At 46.4% G+C, this 23,539-nt stretch overlaps 1 protein-coding gene across 1 annotated transcript in view; it reads left to right on the top strand.

Annotated features, from left to right (window-relative positions):
• Positions 1 to 23,539, top strand: part of tmem235b (transmembrane protein 235b) — a 119,532-nt gene that overhangs the window by 17,509 nt on the left and 78,484 nt on the right. The window lies entirely within an intron of this gene.

Raw genomic sequence — 23,539 nt, 5'->3', positions numbered from 1 at the left:
ATACGCATCGGTTTTTAATTTGATACTCTCCTTTATTTCCTTGGTTATCCACGGCTGGTTATCCCTTCTCTTACCGCCCTTCTTTTTCACTGGAATATATTTTTGTTGAGCACTATGAAAGAGCTCCTTAAAAGTCCTCCACTGTTCCTCAATTGTGCCACCGTTTAGTCTGTGTTCCCAGTCTACTTTAGCCAACTCTGCCCTCACCCCACTGTAGTCCCCTTTGTTTAAGCATAGTACGCTCATTTGAGACACTATATCCTCACCCTCAATCTGTATTACAATTCAACCATACTGTGATCACTCATTCTGAGAGGATCTTTCACTAGGAAATCGTTTATTATTCCTGTCTCATTACACAGGACCAGATCTAAGATAGCTTGCTCCCTTGTAGGTTCTGTAACATACTGTTTTAAGAAACAATCCCATATGCATTCTATGAATTCCTCCTCCAGGCTACCCCGTGCGATTTGATTTGACCAATCGATATCGAGGTTAAAATCCCCCATGATTACTGCCGTTCCTTTTTCACATGCCTCCATTATTCCCTTGATTATTGTCCACCCCACCGTGAAGTTAATATTTGGGGGCCTATAAACTACACCCACGAGTGACTTTTTCCCCTTACTATCTCTAATCTCCACCCACAATGATTCAACATTTTGTTCATTGGAGCCAATATCATCCCTCACAACTGCCCTGATATCTTCCTTTATTAACAGAGCTACCCCACCTCCTTTCCCTTCTCGTCTATCCTTCTGAATTGTCAGATACCCCTGTATGTTTAATTCCCAGTCTTGGCCACCCTGCAACCACGTTTCTGTAATGGCCACCAAATCATACCCATTTGTAATGATTTGTGCCGTCAACTCATTTACTTTATTTCGAATGCTGCGTGCGTTTAGGTAGAATGTTTTAATACTAGTTTTTAAACCATGATTTTTAGTTTTGACCCCTCCTGCAGCCTCTTTATATTCATACATATTGTCTCTTCCTGTCACTTTGTGGTTTACACTTACCCCAGTGCTACTTGGCTCTGTTGCCTCCTGCCTTTTGCATTCTTTCTTGGGGTCCTGTTCATCTGCGCTCTCACCCATTCTAACTAGCTCAGATCCCCCTCTCCTGTGTTCTGAATACTCCTTGCATTGAGGCACTGAGCTTTCATGCTTGCCTTTTTATTACACTTTGACCCTTTAGAATTTTGCTGTACTGTGGCCCTTTTTGTTTTTTGCCTTGGGTTTCTTTGCCCTCCACTTTTACTCATCTCCTTTCTGTCTTTTGCTTTTGTCTCCTTTTTGTTACCCTCTGTCTCCCTGCATTGGTTCCCATCCCCCTGCCATATTAGTTTAACTCCTCCCCAACAGCACTAGCAAACACTCCCCCCCTAGGACATTGGTTCCGGTCCTGCCCAGGTGCAGACCATCCGGTTTCTACTGGTCCCACCTCCCCCAGAACTGGTTCCAATGCCCCAGGAATTTGAATCCCTCCCTGCTGCACCACTGCTCAAGCCACGTATTCATCTGAGCTATCCTGCGATTCCTACTCTGACTAGCACGTGGCACTGGTAGCAATCCCGAGATTACTACTTTTGAGGTCCTACGTTTTAATTTAGCTCCTAGCTCCTTAAATTCGTCTCGTAGGACCTCATCCCTTTTTTTACCTATATCGTTGGTACCAATGTGCACCACGACAACTGGCTGTTCACCCTCCCTTTTCAGAATGTCCTGCACGCGCTCTGAGACATCCTTGACCCTTGCACCAGGGAGGCAACATACCATCCTGGAGTCTCGGTTGCGGCCGCAGAAACGCCTATCTATTCCCCTTACAATTGAATCCCCTATCACTATCGCTCTCCCACTCTTTTTCCTGCCCTCCTGTGCAGCAGAGCCACCCATGGTGCCATGAACTTGGCTGTTGCTGCCCTCCCCTGATAAGTCATCCCCCTCAACAGTACTCAAAGTGGTGTATCTGTTTTGCAGGGGGATGACCGCAGGGGACCCCTGCACTACCTTCCTTGCACTGCTCTTCCTGCTGGTCTTCCATTCCCTATCTGGCTGTGGACCCTTCACCTGCGGTAAGACCAACTCGCTACACGTGCTACTCACGTCATTCTCAGCATCGTAGATGCTCCAGAGTAAATCCACCCTCAGCTCTAATTCCGTCAGCAGCTGGAGGCGGATACACTTCGTGCACACTTAGTCGTCAGGGACACCGGAAGTGTCCCTGAGTTCCCACATGGTACAGGAGGAGCATATCACGTGACCGAGCTCTCCTGCCATGACTTAACCTTAGATACACTTAAATTGGCAACAACAATGCTAAAATTTACTCGCTATTCTAGAAGAGAAAAAAGAAAAACTACTCACTAACCACCAGCCAATCACTTACCCCCTTGGCTGTGATGTCATCTTTCTGTTTCTTTCTACTTTTTTGCCTTCTCCCTGTAGCTGCACAAGCCTCTCGCCGAACTCGCGCTGCTCCTGGTCTCACTGGCCTTTTGTAGGCCTCTCCGATCCCCGGAACTCCCGCCTCTCGCCGAACTCGCGCTGCTCCTGGTCTCACTGGCCTTTTGTAGGCCTCTCCGATCCCCGGAACTCCCGCCTCTCGCCGAACTCGCGCTGCTCCTGGTCTCACTGGCCTTTTGTAGGCCTCTCCGATCCCCGGAACTCCCGCCTCTCGCCGAACTCGCGCTGCTCCTGGTCTCACTGGCCTTTTGTAGGCCTCTCCGATCCCCGGAACTCCCGCCTCTCGCCGAACTCGCCGATGTCTCCGGTTTCAGTACACACCTTCGATGTCTCCAGTTTCCCCCTTTTCAAACCTGTGAGAGGTCATTTTGATTCAAATCAAAACACTTAAACACAACTCAATTGCAAAACCCTTTCTGTGAAGAAGAAAACATTTGACCAGAAAGCCCAAAACATGACATATGAGTATAGCACAAATTTGTCTATCTCTGTAATCTCCTCCAACCCGGAGATACCTGCGTTCTTCTAATTCTGGCTTCTTGCTCATCCCCGATTTTAATCGCTCCGCCATTGGTGGCCGTGCCTTCAGCTGCCAAGGCCCTGAGCTCTGGAATTCTGTCCCTAAACCTCTCCGCCTCTCTAACTCTCTTTCCTCCTTTAAAACGCTGCTTAAAACTTACTTCTTTGGCCATGCTTTTGGTCACCTCTCCTAATATCGCCTCATGTGGCTCGATATTAAATTTTGTTTGATAACGCTCCTGTGCAGCGCCTTGGGACATTTTACTACATTAAAGGCGCTATATACAAATAAGTTGCTATTGATACCAATAGCAATAAAGGAAGTAAAAGATGGTTCAATGAATAGTTTCATTAAACAGATAAATGTTATCCATTCAATAGTGCAAGTGCAGAAGACAAGATAGGTAATGAGGATCTTTCATGAATAGAAATATAGGAGAGTCTCTGGTTCAGGATTTGTAGCTATTGAGGAATTTCACTTTGTCATGCTTATGCATAGCAATCCATATGTGGTGTACCCTTCACTGCCTTGAAGAAAAGGTCAGGGTTCAACAGGCAACAATTCACATTAACTGCGGAGGATGCCATAAAGGACATCATCAGGTGAGATTAGGTGATACAGATTATTTATGGTGGTCCAAATACTCAGGGTATGTCATCATCATAGGCAGTCCTTTGAAATGAGGATGACTTGCTTCCACGCCAAAAAGGGATGAGTTCACAGGTCTTTCAATGAAGGACCTAATATTCTAGATCGCAGACTACATTTTGAAGAGTGGAAGATGCCTGTGTGGTGGCCGTTGCATACCAGCCACCACACGGGCTTGACAGAGCTAGGTCTTGGTCCAGTGGCAAGGATTAGCCAAGACGACTGGAGACCTGCTCTGCTGCACAGGCCTAGTGTGCACACATATCGCAGTGTGGGCTGGGCCCGTGCTGCCCCTGGGCCCTCGCCTCTGCTGGCCCCAAACTCACGCCTCTCCCGGGTCCTGATCACATCCCTCGACATTCTCTCGCTGCTCCTTTGCCCCGACCTCTCCTGCTGTATCTGCCCACGCTCCAATCACTGACCTGGACCTTGATGACATCACTCTTCGCTGCCGTCGCCCTCCTGCACCAGCTCGCGCTGTACCTTGCCGTGGTACGCCGCCACGCTGCCCATGGCCGCCGCTCGCCGCTCCTTTTATGGCCCCGGCCTGTCGCTGATGGTCTCTCGCAGGTTGGGGTATGTGCGGTGATAATCACAAACATTCATTGTGTCAATGGTTGCTACTTGAATCATGTTAAAAGCAATGTTTCTGCCTCTCCTGTAAACATAACATATATTGTTATAGCAACAGCAGAATGATTTAAATGTCTAAGTGCCAATCATCTTTGTTTTCTTCTCATAGAAAGGCAAACATGATTCACTAGGTTAATATAGTCTCTAATTTTCCCTACATTACATCTCTCTTTCTCTCTCTCACTCTCACTCTCTCACCCACTCCTCTCCCCTCCCCTCGCCTCTCTTTCATAGAGTCTTCAATCAAGACTGGATGTCAGACAAGCATTCTGATAGCAAAGAGGCAGTGGAAGGGTTGCTGGGGCTGTTCTCCTTAGAGCAGAGAAGGTTGAGAGGAGATTTGTAAGAGGTGTTCAAAATCATGAGGGGTCTAGACAGAGTATATAGAGAGAAACTGTTCCCATTGGTGGAAGGGTCAGGAACCAGAGGACACAGATTTAAAGTGATCGGCAGAAGAACCAAATGTGACATGAGGAAAAATGTTTTTACACAGCAAGTGTTTAGGTTCTGGAATGCACTGCCTGAAAGGGTGGTGGAGGCAGATTCAATCGTGGCTTTCAAAAAGTAATTGGATAAGTACCTGAAGGCAAAAAAAATGTAGGGCTACAGGGAAAGGGCGGGGGAGTGGGACTAGCTGAAATGCTCTTGCAGAGAGCCGGCACAGGCTCGACGGGCTGAATAGCCTCCTCTGCTGTAACCATTCTATGATTCTATAGAGGTAGAGCTAGGTGTCATCAGATGAGGACAAAATCAAGAAGAGATCCTTGGGGGACTCCAGACATAATGCTGCAGAGGTGGCGAACAGAAGTCATTGCTTGAAATGATTTGGCTACAATTAGATAGGTGATAGTGGACACAAGTGAAGGTAGTCCCATGGAGCTGGATAATGGAGGGGAGGCCTGGTGGAGGATGGTGTAGTTGACAACATGAAAGGCATGAGCGAGGTTGAGGAGGATGAGAAGGGATAGTGCACCACAGTCACAGAGGATGTAACTTGTGACTTTAATTAGGACTGTTTCAGTGCAGTGGTGGGAAGAGAACCTGAATGGAGAGGTTCAAACATGGAGTTGCAAGCAAGATGGGCATAACTTGGGAGGCAACAACACAGTCAAGGTTTTGGAAAGGAAAAGGAGGTTGAAGATGGGCAGTAGTTTTAAGGACAGAGGTGGAGGAGAGGGAGTGGTTTAGCAGATCAACTGCTGCAGAAGAAGGCCCCACCCTCTGGATACCCTCCCTAAACGTCTCCATCACTCTATCCTCCTTTAAGACCTTTGCTGATCAAGCTTTTGGTCATCCCATCTAACATCTCTGATGGATGGCTAAACCAGTTGTGTGACAGATACACTCAAGTCTGCACCCTTTGGAATTGAGGGAGTGATGAGGGCCAAAGCAGGCAGAATGACCAGGATGGGTGAGAGTAAAGGTTTTACTTGGGACAAGGGCATCAAATACAGAGGGGAGGGAGTGTTTGCGGAGATTGATGGCTACATGCTCTGCAATTCCCTCCCGCAACCCTTCTGTCTCTCCACCTTTTCTCCTTTAAGATCCACTTCTTTGACTATATTTTGATCACTCCTCTTAATAGCTGCTGTCCATTATTGTCTGATTACTCCTTTGTGAAACTACTTGTCATCTTCCTCTACATTAAAGGCACTATATAAATGCAACAGTGCGATCCTAACAGTAATTTTACTCTTGCTGTTTCATGCAAAGTATGGGAGTTGGGCACATAGACATTAGCAAACTCAATTAAGAATGCTGATGAGTGAACAGGCTAAATGTGTGCATTAGGAATACAGCCTAATATTGATGACATGATGCATTTATATCGCTCATCTGTTGTTTGCTCAGAAAAATTGTGACAACAATGCTCATGAACAGCACTATAGTTACCGACTATAATTACTTCAAAGGTATTTTCAGTAATGTCCCCATGTAGATGTGAAGGATAGAGAGAAACCATTGTCACTGTACTTGGTTGAATCAATCAGTTGACGATTAAGGCTGAGTGCTACATTTTATCTGGCACTCAAAAGATTTCAATGAGATATGAGTAGTTGATTTAATTTTGTTGTATACTTTTCAGCAGAGCGGGTCTTCAGTCATCTTGATTGACCCTTGCCACTGGACCAAGACCTAGCTCTGTCAAGCCCGTGTGGTGACTGGTGTGCAACGGCCACCACACGTTAAAAAAAATTCACACTTTCACACTTCAACATGTAGTTTGGGATCTGGAATATCAGCTCCTTCATTGAAACACCTGTGAATTCATCCCTTTTTGGTGTGGAAGCAAGTCATCCTCGATACGAGGGATTGCCTATGATGATGATGATGTTGTTTACTTTGTCTACCTTCTGCGTTTTGGGATGTATAAAATAGCACTGATCTTGAAGATGTACTGTATTACTGGACTGTACTGTGTTTTAAAGCCTCATTAACACATGCTGCTGCTACATGGCAACCATTCGCATTTGACATGGACACTTGGGATTTTGAAGACACTGTCTACATTCACCACTGAAAATCAATTGACCCTGCCCACTACTCTGGGGCTCTGAACATGCGGCACTCCTTGCTGTGAGTAATTGATGCTGCTGCTGCACTCTGTGGAACTGGGAATTCCACCCCAGAATGCAGAGCTGTCAATCACCGCAGGAGTGCCAATGGGTACAAGCTGCAGGCAGTGCTGGGAGACAGGGGCGAAAAGCTAAAGACACCATTCTTCAGGGAAGTAGAGAGGTAGGAGAATCGAGAGAAGCAATTTGATGGGGGACATAGAGGGGTGCAGTAGTTTGGTGGGGGGGGGGAAAGCCAGTTGCATCACCGAGGAAGGTGGAGAAATTGGGAACAGAGGTTCAGGAGCGTGGGAAGCTGGGAGCAGCAATATTTGTGGAAGACAGGTTCAGCATTAACCGAGGGGTGGAGAAAAAGGAGACAGTACCGACATTACTGAGGAGGGGGGCGGCGGTGTGATTAGAAGGAGAACTCTAGCATTAATGGGGGAGGATGATTGGATGGAGAACTCTAGCATTAATGGGGGAGGATGATTGGATGGAGAACTCTAGCATTAATGGATGGTAACGAGGACGAGAATACCAGTATTAATGGAACGTGACAAGGTGACAAAATCCTGCAGAATATAAAGGGGAAAAAAAGACAGTAATTGACCTGGATCCTGAAATTTACAATTTTAACCAAGGAATGACAATTGCACCCTGACCTCAGCACCTTATAAGTAGCTAAAGTTATCCAGATTTTCCATTTTGTTCCCCTTTTTAATCATTCTTGGGATATGGGCATCACTAGCAAGGCCAGCCCATCCCTAGTTGCCCTTGAGAAGGCGATGATGAGCTGCCTTCTTGAACCGCTATAGTTCGTGTGGTGAAGATACTGTTAGTAGGGAGTTCCAGGATTTTGACCCAGCGACGATGAAGGAACAGCAAAATATGTCCAAGTCAGGTTGGTGTGTGACTTGGAGGGGATTTAGAGGTGATAGTGTTCCGATATACCTGCTGTCCTTATCCGTCTAGATGGTGGGGGTCATGGGTTTGGGAGGTGTTGTTGAAGAAGCTTTGGCGAGTTGCTGCAGTGCATCATATAGATGGTGACACTGTAGCCAGGGTGTGCCGGTGGTGGAGGGAGCGGATGTTTAAGGTGGTGGATGACTGCCGATCCAGCAAACCACTTGGTCCTGAATGATGCCCAGCTTCCTGAGTGTTGTACTCATCCCAGCAAGTGGAGGTACTCCATCACACTCTTGACTTGTGCCTTGTAGGTGGTGGAAAGGCTTTGGGGAGTTGTGAAGTGAGCGTCTCACCCGTTCTAATAGCCACAGCATTTGCATGACTGGTTCAGTTGAGTTTTTAGTCAATGGTAACCCCCAGGATGTTGGTGGGGGATTCAGCGATGGTAATGCTGTTGATTATCAAGGGGAGGTGGTTAGACACTTGCTTGTTGAAGATGGTCATTGTCTGGCACTTGTGTGGTGTGAATGTTACTTGCCACTTATAAGCCCAAGCCTGACTGTCATCCAGGTCTTGCTGCATGCGGGCATGGACTGCTTCATTATCTGAGGAATTGCGAATGGAACTGAACACTGTGCAATCATTAGCGAAGAGCCCCACTTCGGACTCTATGATGAAAGGAAGGTCATTGATGAAGCAGCTGAACATCGCTGCAGGAGTTCCTCAGGGACCAGCTATGTCCTGGGGCTGAAATGCTTGTACAACCATAACCATCTTTCTTCATGCTAGGTATGACTCCAGCCAGTGGAGAGTTTTCCCCTTGATCCCCATTGATTTCAGTTTTACTAGTGCTCCTTGGTGCCACGCTCGGTCAAATGCTGCCTTGATGTCAAGCGCAGTCACTCTCTGATATTAAACTCTTTTGTCCATATATGGATCAAGGCTGTAATGAGGTCTGGAGCCAAGTGGTCCTGGCGGAAGACAAACTGAGCATTGGTGAGCAGGTTATTTGTGAGTAAGTGCCACTGTCGATGACTCCTTCCATCATTTTGCTGATGATTGAGAGTAGGCTCACAGGACGGTAATTGGCCGGGTTGGATTTGTCCTGCTTTTTGTGGACAGGACATTCATCAGCAATTTTCCACATTTGGGAGTAGATTCCAGTGTTATAGCTGTACTGAAACAGCTTGACTGGTTCTCAAGCACAGGTCTTCAGCGCGACAGCCGTCTTGTTGGGACCCGTAGACTTTGCTGTATCCAGTGCGTTCAGCCATTTCTTGATATCCCATGGAGTGAATCACATTGGCTGAAGTCTGACTCCGGGGTGGTGGGGAACCTCTGGAGGAGGCCGGTAAGGATCATCCACTCCGCACTTCTGTCTTAATTGTTTAATTGTCCACCACCATTCACGACTGGATGCGGAAGGACTGCAGAGCTCTGATCTGATCCATTGGTTGTGGGATCATTTAGCTCTGTCTATTGCATGCTGCTTCTGCTGTTTAGCACGCATGCAGTCCTGTGTTGTAGCTTCACTAGGTTGGCACCTCATTTTCAGGTGTGCCTGGTGCTGCTCCTGGCATGTTCTTCTCCACTCTTCATTTGAAAGGGGAGCCTGGGAATAGCTTGTGTGGCAGGAAAACTAAAGATATCTTGGACAATAGCGTGAGTGGTAAAACAATAGACAAGATAAAGCAAATTGTGATTAAGCTAAATCTGCTGACCCCAATTGCCAGTAGTAAATCAGTTGCAACAATGTGTGTCATAGGTCAGACTTACTGCTGAACACAACTGTTTATGAAGTGACTATTTAAGTGTTATAAAATGCTGACTGCAACTGCTGACTGTCTAACTGTTATCGAAACTAAGGTGAACATCTGGTAGTAAACAGAAATTAAGACTAATGATGCAATCTAGAAAGTAGACGGGGACATTGTACAATGTGTCATTTATGAGTATAAATATCTGTAAATTTCTGAACCAATTTGGAGAGACTTGGCTAAGGTCCGAAAGCAGGTTGTTTCCCCATACGTGCGATTAAAGACTGTTTGAACTCTCGATGTCAGACTTGTGTGGAATATTTTGAAATATTCCACAACACCACTGAACCAGGGTTGGTCCCCTGGCTTGATGGTAATGGTAGAGTGAGGGATATGCCGGGCCATGAGGTTACAGATTGTGGGGTGGAATACAAGTTTGCTGCTGTTGATGGTCCACAGCGCCTCATGGATGCCTAGTTTTGAGCTGCTAGATTTGTTCTCAATCTATCCCATTTAGGATGGTGGTCATACCACACAACACGATGGAGAGTGTCCTCAGTATGAAGACGGGACTTCGGCTCCACAAGGACTGTGCAGTAGTCACACCTACCAATACTGTCATGGACAGATGCATCTACGAAGGGTAGATTGGTGAGGGCGAGGTCAAGTAGGTTATTCCTTCATGTTAGTTCTCTCACCACCTCCCGTAAATCCAATCTGGCAACTATGTCCTTCAGGACTCAGTCAGCTCGCTCAGTGGTGGTACTACCGAGCCACTCTTGGTGATGGACTTTGAAGTCTCCCAACTAGTGTACATTCTGTGCCCATGCTAGTTTCAGTGCTTCCTCCAAGTGGTGTTCAACATGGAAGAATAATAATTCATCAGCTGAAGGAGGGCGGCAGGAGTCAATGTTCAAGACTTCCAGGTACACACCAATCCAACTGTATACCACTGTGTCCCCACCTCTGGTGGGTCTATCCTGCTGGGACAGGACATCACCAGTGATGGTGATGGAAGTGTCTGAGACATTGGCTGATGTCCCTATGTAAACTTAAGATCACCCAAAACTCGGCTGCCCATGTCCTAACTCGCAACAAGTCCCACTCACCCATCACCCCTGTGCTTCCTGACAATCATTGGCTCCTGGTAAAACAACACCTCAATTTTAAAATTCTCATCCTTGTTTTCAAATCCCTCTATGGCCTCGCCCCTCCCTATCTCTGTAATTTCCCCCAGCCCCACAACCCCCGGAGATACCTATGCTCCTCTTATTCTGGCCTCCTGAACATCCCTGATTTTAATCGCTCCACCATTGGTGGCTGTGCCTTCTGTTGCCTAGGTCCTAAGCTCTGGAACTTCCTCCCTAAACCTCTCCGCCTCTCTACCTTATTTCCTCCTTTAAGACACTACTTAAAACCTACCTCTTTGACCAAGCTTTTGCTCATCTGCCCTAATTTCCCCTTATGAGGTTCGGTGTCAAATTTTGTTTTATACTGCTCCTGTGAAGCACCTTGGGATATTTTACTACGCTAAAATTGTTGTTGTTGTGGATAGATATGATTCTGAGAGTATGACAATGTCAGGTTGTTGCTTGACTAGTCTGTGGGACAGCTCTCCCAACTTTGGGACCAGTCCTCAGATGTTAGAGAGGAGGACTTTGCAGGGTCGACTGGGCTGGGTGTGCCTTCATCATGTCCAAATCTGATGCCAAGGTCGAAGGTGAGTGATCTGTCCGGTTTTATTCTTCTTATCCTTTTTTATAGCGGTTTGATACCACTGGGTGGCTTACTTGGCCATTTCAGAGGGCAGTTAAGAGCTACATTAGTATGGGACTAGAATCACAATTTCAGCCAGAACAGGTAAGAACAGTGGATTTCCTTACCTAAGAACATTAGTGAACTAGATGAGTTTTTTAACACTTAACTGTTTGAACATTTAACAGCAGTATCCTTCGAGGAACAAACCAAGTTTGCAGTTAATCATCACAACTGTGTTACAAATGCAAGACTACCTGTGAGTAAGGTCATGAGATTCATTGGTAATGTTAGAAGAGTTCAGTCATTTTCAAGTATTGATTGCAGCTGAGACATACAATGGTTCAAAAATACCAAATTCCAGTCATGTAGGGACTTATGCCGTTTGGCTAAGGTTTCCACCAAGCTTTCGCCTAAGTTACAGCAGGTGATTGGAAGAATCTCTGGAAATTACCAGTGAAAATTGGGCCAGTTCAACTTGATTCTTCAAACGTCTGAAGTTGGCATAGCTGGGATCGAGCTGCTTAGTTAAAAGAGACTGACAAAACCTATTCACACAGACAAAATGTGCCAAATTAATATCAATTCTCACAGGGACAAAATGTCCAAATTTCAAAAAGCTAAAATGACTCATTTATTGTGGCTCTGATCAATAACTGGTCTTGTTGGGTTTAATGAAAGGATAAGTACATTTTGCACTTTCAAAATCTCTCCGGTTGAATGGGATTTGTAATTAAGAAGCCTAGAAACAGAAGTGGAGCAGATTAAATCATTTACAAAGTGTTACAATTTTAGGCTTTTATGGAACAATTTTCTCTCAGTGGTTTTGTGAAAGTTCCAATAATTGTTCATTGTCCCCATGGTCCTAAAGCTGTACTTTTATATAATGTGCCTTTGCAGAGTACTGTGACCTGAAGAGTTAACAATAGCAGTGAGCTATAGATCAAATTAAATGTACAATATCGCACTCCCTTGGGAATGGCAGAAATTACACTCAGATCAGATTTGACAGGCTAAACAACGAATACATTAATTTATAGCTAAATGGAACCATGAAGCACATGAAGTTCGATGAATATTAATATACTGTAGTACAATATAAATAGACACATATTGAGAAAAGTCTGTCTGGGTCAGTTACCATTAGTGAGCACTTATTTCTAAAGAAATAGAATAATCCTCTCTATTTTAAAACAATAAAGTCTTGATTACTAGCGAAACTGATTCAATCGTTAAATTTTCTCGTGCTGCTCTCAGTATTGGGGTAAAATAACATAGCACAATACACTGAGCAGTGTCTCAGATAAGAAGGGACACACACCCATTTATTCCAACAACAGAATTGGTCAGAACGAATGAACAAAAGCAATCTCCTATTTTTAACCGCTCAATTCCTTTGAAGTCAAGATTGACAGATTATCTCAAAGTTGCCTTTTAGTTATATAATGGACAAATGCTGCTTAACAAATGTGTGCTTGCAAGTGTGCAACTTAACAAAACCACCCAATGCAATCAGCAAGAACATAGCATTTTTTTATCTGTGAATGCACAAACACCCTGGGCAATTTCTGCTCAATCGCTCAATAAATTATTGAACCAAAGCACTTTGAACTTTGGGTGCTTCTTTAGTTGGAGAGGAAGAAAAGCAATTTAAAATTTGTGGCATGAAGAGATTAATGAAACACATTATACCCAGAAATGTACAAAGATTCAATGACATTGCAAACTCTCATTTTAAGCCGCTGACTTTTTTTGAAAATTGATTGGCATATGGTAGAATTTTTCAAATGTTTTGTTAGCTATTTCTTTTTCAATTACATTTTTTAAAGAATCAGCATGCAATTTGTTGAGTTTATTGCAGTATATTAAATATCAAACGTTTTGAAGATGAGAACATTCAGTCTTTCAGTTTGAAAAACACATAAGCAGTTTAACATGCAGTTGTTAAATTTGTACACTGTGTTTCTGTGAAAATGTGTATTGAATTTGTGCAATTTGTCGTTGTCTGATACTGGCCAGTATCAAAGTACGTTACAGTGTAATATCAGATAAATACCATATACCATTGCATTAAAACTTAGTCCAACAGCAAAATACAATTGTACCACTTTAATAGTCTACAAATCTAAAATTGCTCAGTTAAACTGATCTCTTCCTGATGAGGTATAACGATTCATATTCATTCAGATTTTGGATTCCGAATCTGACTGTCACAAAATTTGGATTGTTAACCATCTATGATCCAGTAAGAAGTCAGTCATTGGTGCATTTCTGTTCTTCTAGTGAAGCGTAATTATTTCTTTAACACACTATTATTTGTAAACAATTTATGGGGCTGAAATTGCATATCGTCCCGTTTGGGGTGGTAACCTTGGCGAGGCGGGCCTTCCTGCGCCCGAGAGGAAGTGGAACGCAATGTCGTGCGCTCCACGTCCTCTCGGGGGCGGTTGTGGGATGCTAACCTCGGCAATGTCGGAGCGCTACGCGGCCCCTCTGCGCAGCGCTGACGCGATCATAGAGCCCTTCCCTTCTGTTAAAGGGGAGCAGACGCTGCCAGCTCTGCAGTGGTTTTGAAGGGGCCTCCACTCGGTCACCGGGGATGCGGGGTGCCGTGGCCGCAGCCCGGCACAGAAGCAGAGTGCAGGGCTGCACCATCGCAGCACGGAACCCGCAAAATATATCACGGAGGGCCGGACTGGTAAGTCGGGCGAAAAATCAAAATGATGCCGCGCACCTTGCCTTTAAATTTCGCCCCGCGAGCGGAGTGCGGCCCGGTTTGCAACCCGCAAGGCTGGCGCTGACATCGTCCGTGGCCGCCTCACGGGGTGCTGCCCAATTCCGCCGCGGGGTGAAAACGGTGCGCTGCGCATGGCAAAGACGTCATAAATGCACGATCTTTTATAATAAAAAAATCCATAATTGATAACCACTTAATTATTGTGAAAAACGGAGAGTAAGTGATTCAGGAACAGTATCAATTGACAATTGTTACTGCATTTGTGCAGAGCTGGCAACAATATTGGATCATGTCACCACTCCCCACAAGCCAGATTTACATTGTGTTGCTGGTAACAGTATGGCCTGCTCCTGGAACAAAGGTATGAAGCCTGCAGTGTTTGTACTGCATGGGATGTGGTACTTTTGAATGCATTCATCCAAGTGCCCATGCGCTGGATAAGGAGATATTAGGACAGATGACCAAAAGGATGTTACCATGGCGCCTCTGTGGCTCTTCGTTGCTGCATTTGTTTTCATATCTCTCCATGACCTCGCCCCATCCTATCTCTGTAACCTCCTCCAGCCCTACAACCCTCCGAGATCTCTGCGCTCCTCTAATTCTGAGCTCTTGGGAATCCCTGATTTTAATCGCTCCACTATTGGCAGCTGTGCCTTCAGCTGCCTAGGCCTTAAACTCTGAAATTCCCTCCCTAAACCTCCACCTCTCCTCCTTTAAGATGCTCCTTAAAACTTACTTCGTTGACCAAGCTTTTGGTCATCTATCCTAATATCTCCTTATATGGCTTTGTGTCAAATTTTGTTTGATAACGCTCCTGTGAAGCGCCGTGGGACGTTTTACTACGATAAAGACACTATGTAAATGCAAGTTGTTGTCAGAGGGTCACTAGTATTACTCTGCGATAGTTTGTCAGTATAAACCCCATATCTGAAGTGCCCTGCTTTGTTCTAGTGGCACTCTGGTGAGAGGTTTTGACATGGGCCATTTACTATAGAGCTGACTCCATTTCAGATTCACTCCGAAGCACAACTTACATAAATGGTGTTCCTGACTGCTCTATCAATCTTTGCTTCTCCTGTCCTGTTATAAAGTACTGATAATAGACTACCCAATGCATTTCTGGAGAAGAAGATTTGAGGGAAAAGGTCAAAAAGCCTTTAAAAGGATTGGGCTTGTTTGAATTTAATGTTACTTTCCTGTCCCTAAAAATTCTCATGCTCTACTTTTATATTCTTATTTTGACTGTGAAACTACGTTCCTTTGAGTGTCTGTGAGCCTTTCTTCTTTGGTTGGATTGCCCTGCATCACACACCAAGACTAGCTCAGAGGCCGGGCAGGTGCCCTGTTCTTCTGCCTCAACCAATACATTTTGACACTGGCCACCAGGAGGTGCATGAAAAGGTCCCAGGCTATCTAGTGTCTATGGGCTAGAATTTCCACTTTGCTGTCTATCACCCCAAAAATGGGCGATGTTCCAGCGATGTTCGATGTCCCAGCCTTACCGATCGCTGGCTCATCGCCCATTTTTTTGGATGGCGATTTTCCACTCAGCGATAGGTCAGCGATGTCAAATGGGCGAGGCAAAAGGTCAGCAATGTGACGCTCGCCCAACGAACGACCAGCGATGTGGAAGGCAAAAGCTTCTCTAGCAACGGCCTTCTGCGCATGCGATTTTCCATTTTTTTTCGTTTGATAGCATTTTGCGCCTTTCGGGAGGTCAGGGGTCATCCACACATGCGCAAAAGGCCGTTGGGGGGAGAGAGTGGAGAGATAAAGGAGAGAGTTGTTGGAGTTGAAGAGAGGAGATTTGTGGAGTTTTTTGCCATTGGAGATTTGGATAACTTGTTTTTTGCCGTTGGAGAGTTGGAGATTTGGATAAATTGTAGAGATGTCATCATCATCGTCCGAGAGCGTGGATGGGGGTCGGAAAAGGGCAAAGCCATTTTTGGATCTGGCCAACGAGGCCCTCGTCGAGGAGGTCCACTCCAGGTGGGCAGAACTTACCCGGGGTGCTAAGAACAAACCTCCGCGCCGAGCGTACAGGAAGCTGTGGTTCCGAGATTGCAAACATCATCTCCTCAGCGTCCCACGAGGTGAGGGGGCCCGACCAGTGCCGGAAGTGCCGGAACAACCTTGTGGCATCAGCTAGAGCAAGTACAGATTTTATATTGTATTGATGAAGATTGTAATTAAAACTGTAATAGTAAATCTCCTGGATTGAATTACATTTTGTAAATTCTTACATACATACAGACATACACATATATACATATGTAGATTCAAAACACGCTGATCTTTGTTATAACCGTGCATCAATTGTGGATCTCATTTGCATGTAACATTTGAAGCTGTTCTCTTTCCATGAAACTACCCAGTCAATTAGCTTATGCCATGTTCTTTTCACGTTTGCAGAAGAAGATATCTAACAACAGGGCGCAGCGGAGGTGCACTGGAGGGGGCCTTACTTACATTCAGACTTTAAGTGAACTGGAGGAGCGTGCAACATCGCTGGTGGGGACCACCAGTCGCTCGGCCACCACCTGTGGTGTTGCAGGACCCTCCCATGCGTCATGTGAGTAATGTGTGAAACAGTTTTAAAGTAATGTAACATCATTTAATTAAAATGCAATGTACGGATGATGTAATGTCATGAATGCAGCCTTTGTGCTACTCTCAGGTTGACAACATAAGAACATAAGCAATGAGAACAGGGGAAGGTCATCTGGCCAACTGTCCCCTTCTCTGTGCGCTCCCCATAAACCCGTGTCCATCTGTGACTGATGCAGCTGCGGCAGGTTTCCTGGGGCAGTTAAATCCACATGATACATTAATATGTAAAGTCTTGTCTGTAATGTGCACCCTTCTGTTCTAATAAGCTCAATAGGCTCAATTGTGCTTTGAAGGTCAACCAGAGGCGCAAGTGGAGGCCACACAGGAGGTGGAGGATACGACCGAGCCAGAGGAGGAGGACGAGGAAGAAATGGAGGAAGCCACAGAGGGGGATGAACCTGCAGCCACCGTGGAAGTTGCGATTGCGACTGAAGAGACACCGGGACCAAGCGGCGTGCAGCCGGCAATGTCAAGGCGCGTTATAGGGCACACACGCCGACCCCACAGAGGTCGGGTCAGCGAGCTCAGCACTCGCCTGCAGTGGACGATCGGATAGCGGGCTTGATCTCCCTGTGCGAGGAGACGGTCGCCATAGATCGCGAGCATCTCCAGGCGTTTGTGCGGTTCGCGCAGGAATTTTCCCGGATTTCTGCTGCCCAAGCGGAGGCAATGCAGCAGACGCTGGAGAAGTTGCGTGCACAGACCACTGCCACCAATGCACTGCGGTATGCGTTGCTGGCTGAGCACGGTGCTGCAAGGTGCCGTGATCGATCGAAGCACAACCCCCAGCACACAAGCGAGTCAGGAGGAAGCACTTCCTTCTGACTTGGAAGACGATGCTCCTGCCCGTGTTTCGTCTTCCCGTCCAACACCCCCCCTCCAACAGCCGATCACGCCACCATCACCCCCACCACAGCAGGAAGTCTTGCCGTTGCCCGTTGCATGCCCACGTCGTCTCGGTACCAGAGGACCAAAACGGGTGGGTGGAGCTAGGACACGGTGGGGGGGGTCCAGGATCTGGAGGGAAACATGGCCGCAGGTAGGAAGGGGCTTGTTATTGTTGTTCATGTTTTTCTTGTTGTTCTTGTTACTGTTGCTGTTGGCGGGGGGGGGGGGGGGGCGGGGGTTCGGTGGGGGCTGGGTGGTGGGTTGCGGTGGGGTGGGGGGGGGTGTTTAAAATTGAAATTGTTAATAATAAAACGTTATTGCATCTTACAATTGTTGTGCATTGTCTTTTAATAACGTAAGTAAAGTTAAATTAAAACGTTAATGCAACTGTTGTACAACAATGGCCAGGTCAGGCCAGAGCACTCAAGGTTAAAGCGTAACTCAACGCAAATGCAACTGCTGTATAACCATAACTGTAACTGTGACTGTCATCAATTTAAGTTCACGCAAAGCGTTCATTTATGAGCTGCTGGCACAACAGCTTTGCAGCCGCGTAACTCCCACGGGGTTTCCGTCCCATCACTGTCACATCTTTTATCACTATCACTATCACTGTTGTTATAAATGCCATTGGTACTACAAAAATATATAAATATTAACAAATATACACATAAATATAAGTATAAATGTGAGTGGATCTATCAGTAAAAAGATGTTAAATAACTCACAAATTATAAGCCCCTTGTTTGAGCAGCCTTCTCCCTTCCTCCGATGTTCAAAATGGCGTCCGTAGTGCCGAGTTCTGTGAGGAAGGCCAGGAGAAAGCAACTATTCTCCAGCGATGTTGTCGGCGAGCGATCAGCCCGGAGACGTGCCGGCAATGTGCCGAAAGTTAGACTGGGCGATGTGTGGGCAATCACCTCAGCGATCAGCTCGGCGATGTGAGCCGAAAGTCAGGGTGATAATTTTTCGGTGATGATCCAGCCTGAATTTTCACTTTTTTGTCAAAATGGGCGATAGAAGGCCGTTTTGGGCAATATATGGGCGATGTGAACTGGAAAGTCTAGACCATATCTTCCTTGTGGGAAAAGCAAGCAGAGTCTCGATGGGGTCAGTGTGTTTCCAAGATAACAGATCTGCTGACAGAAGTTAGGAACCAAATCAATCGTCTACAGCAGATTTTTGTAGTCCGATACCTGAGCGAGGCAGTGCTCTGCGCTGGTTGGCTGTGGGTTTTAGCTGGTTAAAGTCCACCAGTATCCTTGCCTGCCCTTGGGGCTTGTTAAACCAACCTGGCTCTGCCAAGCAGCCTCTACATTTAAAATGTGGGCCTCACTAAGACTATATACAACAGAAGCATAACTTCCTCTGTTGTATTCCAAACCCCTTGAGATAAAGGACAACATTCCTTTAGTCTATTTGATTACGTTTTGTACCTGTGCACAAGCTTTTAGTGAGTTGTGTACCTGGACACCCAAACCTTTTTGCTCCTCCACAATTCCTAGTCTCTCGTCATTGAGAAAATATTCTGATTTGTCTTTTCTGGATCCTGGATGAGCTCACATTGAACTCGATCTGCCACATTCATTTCATTTGTCTATGTCCCTTTATAACTTCCTGCTCCCATCTACAGATGCCTCCTAACTTAGCATCATCTGCAAACTTGGATATACAACTCTCTAATTCTTCATCCAAGTCATTGATATTCATATATGGGTCAACTACCTTACATCCCCTTTACATTACAGTGCTTCCCCAACTCCAGTGGAAATGCAGCAATGTACGGGGAGCAGGGCTACTGCCTTTGGACGAGTGAAGAACCATCTGAAGAGGGACCCTTGCGTTTGTGCTATTGTCTGTCTGATGCTGCCGGTGCTATGGAATCGACCTTGCAGTGTAAATGGCATAAGTTTCATAGCATTGAGAGCCCTCGCATATTACAGAATATTTTGTACTAGAAGTGGGTCATTAATATAAAGTGAGGTGCTGAACAAGTGGGCTCTTCAAATTAACATGTCCGATGTCAGCCGTGGCTCAGTGGGTAGCGCTCTTGCCTCTGAGTCAGAAGGTTGTAGGCCAACATCCCCAGCTTTGAAGCACTGACCACACTTGATCAGCTCTGCTGGGCAGGCCACATCATTCGCATGCCAGACACGAGACTCCCAAAGCAAGCGCTCGACTCAGAACTCGTCCACGGCAGACGAGCCAAAGGTGGGCAGCAGAAACGTTACAAGGACACCCTCAAAGCCTCCCTGATAAAGTGCAACATCTACACTGACACCTGGGAGTCCCTTGCCAAAGACCGCCCTAAGTGGAGGAAGTGCATCCGGGAGGACGCTGAGCACCTCGAGTCTCGTCGCCGAGAGCATGCAGAGATCAAGCGCAGGCAGCGGAAAGAGCGTGCGGCAAACCAGTCCCACTCACCCTTTTCTTCAATGACTATCTGTCCCACCTGTGACAGAGACTGTGGTTCTCGTATTGGACTGTTCAGCCACCTAAGAACATGCTAAGAGTGGAAGCAAGTCGTCCTCAATTCCGAGGGACTGCCTATGATGATGATGATGATGTAGGTTCAGGTCCCACCCCAGAGACTTTTATTTTATTTATTCCCGGGATGTGGGCATCACTGGCAAGGCCGGCATTTATTGCCCATCACTAATTGCCCTTGAGAAGGTGGTGGTAAGCCGCCTTCTTGAACCGCTGCAGTCCGTGTGGTGAGGTACTCCCACAGTGCTGTCAGGGAGGGAGTTCCAGGATTTTGACCCAGCGACGATGAAGGAACGGCGAGATATTTCCAAGTCAGTATGGTGTATAACTTGGAGGGGAACTTGCAGGTGATGGTGTTCCCATGTGCCTGCTGCCCTTGTCCTTCTAGGTGCCGGAGGTCGCGGGTTCAGGAGGTGCTGTTGAAAAAGGTGCTGTTGACTTGAGCACTAAAAACTAGGCTGACACTCCAGTGCAGTGCTGAGGGAGTGCTGCACTGTTGGAGGTGCAGTTTTTCAGATGAGACGTAAAGATCCCATGCCACTATTTTGAAGCAGGTGAGTTATCCCCGGTGTCCAGGCCAATATTTATCTTTCAATCAACATAACAAAAGCAGATTATCTAGTCATTATCACATTGCTGTTTGTGGGAGCTTGCTGTGCGCAAATTGACAGTCCTGCAATACAACAGTGTCTACACTTCAAAAGTACTTAATCAGCTCTAAAGCGCTTTGGGATATCCTGAGATTGTAAAAGGCGTTATATAAATGTAAATCTTTCTTTAACATGTCCAGTTATTATACATCATGACTGACCACAGCCATGATAGCTGATGGCATTGTACAACAACAACTGAGGCTTATAATGATCTAACTAGGAAAGAAAAGAAAAACTACATAGAAACATAGAAAATAGGTGCAGGAGTAGGCCATTCGGCCCTTCGAGTCTGCACTGCCATTCAATAAGATCATGGGTGGCACAATTGAGGAACAGTGGAGGACTTTTAAGGAGCTCTTTCATAGTGCTCAACAAAAATATATTCCAGTGAAAAAGAAGGGCGGCAAGAAAAGGGATAACCAGCCGTGGATAACCAAGGAAATAAAGGAGAGTATCAAATTAAAAACCAATGCGTATAAGGTGGCCAAGGTTAGTGGGAAACTAGAAGATTGGGAAAATTTTAAACGACAGCAAAGAATGACGAAGAAAGCAATAAACAAAGGAAAGATAGATTACGAAGGTAAACTTGCGCAAAACATAAAAACGGATAGTAAAAGCTTTTACAGTTTTATAAAACGGAAAAGAGTGACTAAAGTAAATGTTGGTCCCTTAGAAGATGAAAAGGGGGATTTAATAATGGGAAATGTGGAAATGGCTGAGACCTTAAACAATTATTTTGCTTCGGTCTTCACAGTGGAAGACACAAAAACCATGCCAAAAATTGCTGGTCACAGGAATATGAGAAGGGAGGACCTTGAGACAATCACTATCACTAGGGGGGTAGTGCTGGACAGGCTAATGGGACTCAAGGTAGACAAGTCCCCTGGTCCTGATGAAATGCATCCCAGGGTATTAAAAGAGATGGCGGAAGTTATAGCAGATGCATTCGTTATAATCTACCAAAATTCTCTGGACTCCAGGGAGGTACCAGTGGATTGGAAAGCAGCTAATGTAACGCCTCTGTTTAAAAAAGGGGGCAGGCAAAAGGCAGGTAACTATAGGCCGGTTAGTTTAACATCTGTAGTGGGGAAAATGCTTGAAACTATCATTAAGGAAGAAATAGCGGGACATCTAGATAGGAATAGTGCAATCAGGCAGACGCAGCATGGGTTCATGAAGGGGAAATCATGTTTAACTAATTTACTGGAATTCTTTGAGGATATAACGAGCATGGTGGATAGAGGTGTACCAATGGATGTGGTGTATTTAGATTTTCAAAAGGCATTCGATAAGGTGCCACACAAAAGGTTACTGCAGAAGATAAAGGTACGCGGAGTCAGAGGAAATGGATTAGCATGGATGTGGAATTGGCTGGCTAACAGAAAGCAGAGAGTCGGGATAAATGGGTCCTTTTCGGGTTGGAAATCGGTGGTTAGTGGTGTGCCACAGGGATCGGTGCTGGGACACAACTGTTTACAATATACATAGATGACCTGGAAGAGGGGACAGAGTATAGTGTAACAAAATTTGCAGATGACACAAAGATTAGTGGGAAAGTGGGTTGTGTAGAGGACACAGAGAGGCTGCAAAGAGATTTAGATAGGTTAAGCGAATGGGCTAAGGTTTGGCAGATGGAATACAATGTCGGAAAGTGTGAGGTCATCCACCTTGGGAAAAAAAACAGTAAAAGGGAATATTATTTGAATGGGGAGAAATTACAACATGCTGTGGTGCAGAGGGACCTGGGGGTCCTTGTGCATGAAACTCTTTTGAGTTTATCTGTGAAAACATAAAACATTAAACGGTGCCACCCGACCTGGGTGACACTCCAGACATTTACAAGGCCCATTTTTTTCCCCCCTTTTTTGTGTTTTTTTTTGTGTTTTTTCTTTTTCTTTTTTTGTTTTTTTTTGGGCACTAAAATCACAATTTTTCCCCAGTGCCCCCTATAAAAGGGAAGGGGACACTAAAAGCACCGGCAATTAAAACAAATTAACTTTAAAACGTAAAATCAAATTAAAATTTGGTTGCCGGGCGTGATGATGCACTCCAGTCCCTCCGGTGCCCACCTCTCGCGGAAGGCCGCGAGCGTACCGGTGGACACCGCGTGCTCCATCTCCAAGGACACCCTGGACCGGATGTAAGAGCGGAAGAGAGGCAGGCAGTCAGGTTGAACGACCCCCTCGACCGCCCGCTGCCTGGACCGGCTGATGGCACCCTTGGCCGTGCCCAGGAGCAGTCCTACGAGGAGGCCCTCGGACCTACCCGCTCCCCTCCGCACAGGGTGCCCAAAGATCAGGAGAGTGGGACTGAAGTGCAGCCAGAATTTCAGGAGCAGCCCCTTCAAATAGTGGAACAGGGGCTGCAACCTCGTGCATTCAATAAAAACATGGAACACGGACTCCTCCAGACCGCAGAAATTGCAGGCGGCCTGGGAGTCCGTGAACCGGCTTAAAAATTTGTTGCACGGCACTGCTCCGTGCACCACCCTCCAGGCCAAGTCCCCGATGAATAGTGGGAGGACCCCTGCGTAGAGTGCCCTCCATCGGGGACCCCCGCCTCCTCCGGACGGCAAGATGGTGCGCCATGGCGTGTCCGGACGGCCGGCGAGGATGGCAAAGTTGAGGGTGTGCAGGAGCAGCCCGTACAGGAAACCCCTCCGCGCGGAACTGAAAGGCACGGAGGGGATTTCCCCGAGGCGGCTCAAGTTGTGAGGCGCCGGCCCCCGAGGGAGGTTCCGGGGTTTGGCGCCGATGAGGAATTCCGTCCGGACGGGGGTCAGTTCGGACGGGATCTCCCCACGTGCTTGAGCCTCCTCGATACACCTAACGGAGTCAGGGCCCAGAGCTGTTTTTAGCGACTCGATGGCATCGGCCGCGCGGCGGACGTTGGCAGAATTTAGGCGCCGCGCCAGCGTGACTG

This window comes from Pristiophorus japonicus, chromosome 16 (genome assembly GCF_044704955.1).
Source record: "Pristiophorus japonicus isolate sPriJap1 chromosome 16, sPriJap1.hap1, whole genome shotgun sequence".
NCBI classification, from domain to species: domain Eukaryota; kingdom Metazoa; phylum Chordata; class Chondrichthyes; family Pristiophoridae; genus Pristiophorus; species Pristiophorus japonicus.
The sequence above is the reverse complement of the archived record's forward strand: the minus strand, read 5'-3'. Positions and strand labels throughout refer to the sequence as shown.